Here is a 5,033-nt window from a genome sequence, read left to right as displayed (position 1 = left end):
CAATCAATCTGATGAGATATATATATATATATATATATATATACACACACACACGATAAGGGACACATTGGACAATACACTACCTGGCTGGCCTCAAGACTCCCCATGAACTTAAAGAGCAGCTCATGGATACCATGATGGAGTGGATCTAGAGAGAGGACAGGGGACACATTATACCATGATGGAGGTGGATCTAGAGAGAGGACAGGGGACACATTATACCATGATGGAGGTAAATCTAGAGAGGGACAGGGACACATTCAGTGGACGGACAGGAAGAACATTGGACACAAGGATGTTCAACCGACAAACCTCCAGCGCCTGCTTGATGAGCCTCATCTGGGCCTCCTGCCGGGACAGGAGCTTCTAGAAAACAGGAGAGGAAGATTACGAGGAGACTAACGAGGAGGAGACTAATGAGAAGGGGAGGGGACTAACGAGGAGGGAGGAGACTAACGGGGAGGGGGAGAGACTAATGAGGAGGGACTAACGACGAGGGGAGGAGACTAAGGAGGAGGGGAGGGACTAAGGAGGAGGGAGGGGACTAAGATGACTGACGACTCACCAGGCGAGGGTCCCTCAACAGACACTGGAGACATTTGTTGGAAAGAGCGTTCACTGCATCCTAGGAAGGAGGAAGGGAACCCTTAATGCTACGATACTAACTAGGCTAAGACCATGTGATAATATAGCTAGCGTTGTTATCATCTCGCACACACACATCTTTGGAACACATACTTTGTCCAAGTGATAGTGAGTCTTAACATGTGGTGTTAGTTAGTCCTGTTCTAGTGATAGTGAGTCCAACAGGTGGTGGTGTTAGTTAGTCCTGGTGATAGTGAGTCCTACCACGTGGTGGTGTTAGTTAGTCCTGGTGAAAGTGAGTCCTACAGGTGGTGGTCTGGGGTTAGTTAGTCCTGGGGTCCTGTGACCCCAATGTGGAAACTCTCTTTGTTGTTAAGTCCTTTTTATTTGACTAGAGAATTCGGGTGTATTTTACTCTTGGTTTTATACGTGCCTCCAGCGGCAAGATGTCACTGGCAACTGGAACAATATCGGACTGTGTTCATGAATTAGAACTCAATTACCCCGACGCACCGGAAATAGTGCTCGGGATTGAATCAGTGATGTCTGGAGGACTATGCTAGCTGGATTTGAACAGTATATTAAAAAAACAAAAAACAGAAAAGACAATATCTTGGACCAACGCTTTGTAAACCTCAAAGGCGCTTATGCATCCAAGTGTAAGCCACCCATATTGAATTCGGATCACAATGTTGTGCACATGATTCCAGTGTACAAGACTAAACTTAAGAGAAGTAAACCCAAAAAAAAAAACACAAAGAAATCTGCAGGGCCGGATGGAACGCTTTTCTGTTGAGGCTATGCAACCCATCTGTCTCCAGTGAGGCAACACATTTCAAGCTTCTGTTGACACACACAATGTCCCGCTGTCATGGAAAACTTCACATGTTAAACCTTTGCCCAAGATTCCATGTTCAAAGGAGTATAAGGATAATTATGAAAACTCTAGAAAGAATTCTGCTCCGACATTTCATCTGTACCACAGACAATAATCTCGACTCATATCAATTTGCCTATGAACAGGGCTGTGGCTCGGAAGCTGTTACCTCTTTAGTTCATATTATTTCGAAACATTTAGACAAACCCAAGACCAATGCAAGAGCATTGTTTTTTTTTTTTTTCATCAGCCTTCAATACCCTTCAAGCAGACATTCTGTTAGCAAAAATGGTCCAGTAGGTACTGAATCCATACCTAATACATTGGTAAGCTTAATTTCTCACCAACAGAGTACAGTTTGTAAAGGTAAACAGACCCCTTTCATCTGCCATTACAACCAATGTTGGGGGCCCCCAGGGTTGTATGAATTTAGCTATGCTTTTTACGTTCTACAAAGATGATTGTCGTACAGACACAGCAAAACAATTTATAATTGTTCACCAACACCAAGAAAACCGAGGAGATTGTATTTGGCATTCCGTTTCTCTTGTGATCCATGAAGAAAAAAATCAAGCAGTTGTCCTCATTAAGATACTGTACTTGGGGGTAACCATAGACCATCAGCTTCATGGAAAGACCACATTGACAAAATTTGCAATAAAACTAAACAAAGAATCTGGTTACTCCGCCGACTCAGATCTTTCAGAGCAAGTCAACCAATTCTTTATTATTTTTTTAGCCGTTATGATGAGATTTTTTCAGTACTGTAACACCACATGGCACAAGACTGTCTGCTTCTTAAAAATCAAAAATGCTCCACCAATTGAAAACCTGCTCAAAGATAATAGGTCAACCCCTCTAGAAACTTTATGAATCAGCCTACCAAAAAAACATACTGAGGTTGGCTAACAACATTTCCTCCAACCCTAACCCCGTCCGAAACACAGAGTATAATCCACTACCATCTTACCGGAGATAGGGTTAGATAGGTTTCCAACATTCAAAAAGGTTAGACTGAAGCACTCTTTTGCTCAACAGTCAATCCTAGAACTGAACCAGGCACTAAATCCCAGACCGGTAGCCCGCTGATGGGCCTTTTATGTTGTCGTCTGTTGCTGTAATATCATGATCAATTTATGTATTTTATTTTAATTGCGGGTCCTGTCTTGATGTCCTGTTTTTGATGTCCGGCTTTGATGTCTTGTCTGTGATGTTTGTAAATAGAGCTGCTTAGGATGCAAGACAAATTTAAGAATTGTTCTGACGATAAAGTATTATCGTATCGTATCGTAGTTAGTCCTGGTGATAGTGAGTCCTACCAGGGGGTGGTCTGGTGTTAGTTAGTCCTGGTGATAGTGAGTCCTACCAGGGGGTGGTCTGGTGTTAGTTAGTCCTGGTGATAGTGAGTCCTACCAGGGGTGGTCTGGTGTTAGTTAGTCCTGGTGATAGTGAGTCCTACCAGGGGGTGGTCTGGTGTTAGTTAGTCCTGGTGATAGTGAGTCCTACCAGGTGGTGGTCTGGTGTTAGTTAGTCCTGGTGATAGTGAGTCCTACCAGGGGTGGTCTGGTGTTAGTTAGTCCTGGTGATAGTGAGTCCTACCAGGAGGTGGTCTGGTGTTAGTTAGTCCTGGTGATAGTGAGTCCTACCAGGGGGTGGTCTGGTGTTAGTTAGTCCTGGTGATAGTGAGTCCTACCAGGAGGTGGTCTGGTGTTAGTTAGTCCTGGTGATAGTGAGTCCTATCGGGGGTGGTCTGGTGTTAGTTAGTCCTGGTGATAGTGAGTCCTACCAGGGGGTGGTCTGGTGTTAGTTAGTCCTGGTGATAGTGAGTCCTACCAGGTGGTGCTGTAGACCCCTCCCCTCCTGGTCCTTGAAGCCCAGACTGAAGGCTGCGATGAGGCGGTCTAGTTTGAGGGTTGGGGGTCCCAGGAAGTTACGGGCGTCCTCGGGGGTCCGGAGGCTGTAGGGGGTCCGGTCCGGCCCTGGGTCCCGCCCCGGGTCCGGGTCTTGCTGGGGGTCCAGCGGTCCGGCCAGACACAGCAGGCTGAAGCTCTGCTCGCGGTCGTTGTAGAACGTCTCCTCAAACAAGATGGCCACCGACACAGCGGGTTCGATCCCCAAGACAACACGCTGGTCACGGATACACACGTCCTACACAACAAAAACACACACACACACACACACACACACACACACACACACACACACACACACACACACACACACACACACACACACACACACACACCACACACACACACACACACACACACACACACAGTAGAGCAGGGGGTTAGGTCAGCAGACACACGGTTAGGGTCAGGGTTAGTTAGTAAGGGTTAGTGTTAGTTAGTTAGGGTAAGGTTCAGGGTTAGCTGGTTTGTGTAAGGGTCAGTAAGTTAGGGTTGGGGTCAGGGTTAGTTAGTAAGGTTAGGGTCAGGGTTAGTTAGTTAGGGTTTAGGGTTAGTTAGTTAGGGTCAGGGTTAGTTAGGGTCTGGGTTGGTTAGTTAGTTAGGGTAATAAGTCAGGGTTAGTCGGGGTTATTTAGTGAGCTAGTCAGGGTTTGATTGTTAGGGTTAGTTAGTAAGGGTCAGGGTTAGTTAGTTAGGGTTAGTTAGCTAGTAAGGGTCAGGGTTAGTTAGTTAGGGTGAGTTAGTTAGGTAAGGTCAGTCAAGGTTAGGGTTAGTGAGTCATTGTTAGTAAGTTAGCGTTAGTTAGGGTAGGGTCGAGACAGCAGACCTACGCTTCCATCGGCGGTCTTGAAGCCATCCTCCACAGGAAGTAGAACGTAGCGATCAAACCGTGGGGCCGCGTCCGTGCTGAGCGACACGCTGCCGGAACACGGAACCAGAACCTACAGGACAGGAAGTAGAACCCATCAACAGGAAGTAGAACCCATCAATAGGAGTTAGAACCCATAAAACCACTGGAGGTAGAAACAGTCATAGAGATTAGTTAGGGTTAGGGACTAGTTAGGGTTAGTTGTTAGGGTAAGGGAGTAGTTAGGGTTAGGAACTAGTTCGATTTAGGGACTAATTAGGGTGAGGGTTAGTTGTTAGGGTTAGGACTAGTTAGGGTTAGGGACTAATTAGGGTTAGGGTTAGTTCTAAGGGTTAGGGACTAGTTAGGGTTAGGGACTAGTTAAGGTTGGAATCCAAATGGATCACATCCGAAAGCTGATATTATACATCATATCGGTATCATATGAAGGTCTGAGAGCTGGGATATGGAGTGAAGGCGCATGAGGTTGGACTGCACTCTTCATATTTGTTCTTGTTAAGTGTGTGTGTGTGTGTGTGTTTGTCCTGCCCCCAACTGTGGCTTTACTGAAGCTTAAACTGCTGCCTCCAAATCCTCCAAAACTTTGTGATCTTCATCTTTCATGATCAGAGTGTTGTGATAATGTGTTGTGTGAAAATGTGTAACATGATAATGTGTTGTGCGATAATGTGTTGTGTGAAAATGTCTTAAGTGATAATGTATTATGTGCTAATGTATTTTCTGTTGTTGGATAATGTGTTGCATGATAATGTGTTTTGTGATAATGTATTAAGTGATAATGTATTATCTGATG

At 45.3% G+C, this 5,033-nt stretch overlaps 1 long non-coding RNA gene across 1 annotated transcript; it reads right to left on the bottom strand.

Moving 5' to 3' along the window:
* Positions 1-176: 176 nt before the first annotated feature.
* LOC130389742 (uncharacterized) lies at positions 177-4,329 on the bottom strand. The gene is made up of 5 exons (XR_008896590.1): positions 4,203-4,329; positions 3,296-3,610; positions 566-625; positions 313-366; positions 177-193 (listed from the first exon to the last, which is right to left on the bottom strand). It is a non-coding gene; the product is annotated as an uncharacterized LOC130389742 (long non-coding RNA).
* Between the last annotated feature and the right edge of the window lie 704 nt (positions 4,330-5,033).

This window comes from Gadus chalcogrammus, chromosome 9 (genome assembly GCF_026213295.1).
Source record: "Gadus chalcogrammus isolate NIFS_2021 chromosome 9, NIFS_Gcha_1.0, whole genome shotgun sequence".
NCBI lineage: Eukaryota > Metazoa > Chordata > Actinopteri > Gadiformes > Gadidae > Gadus > Gadus chalcogrammus.
The sequence above is the reverse complement of the archived record's forward strand: the minus strand, read 5'-3'. Positions and strand labels throughout refer to the sequence as shown.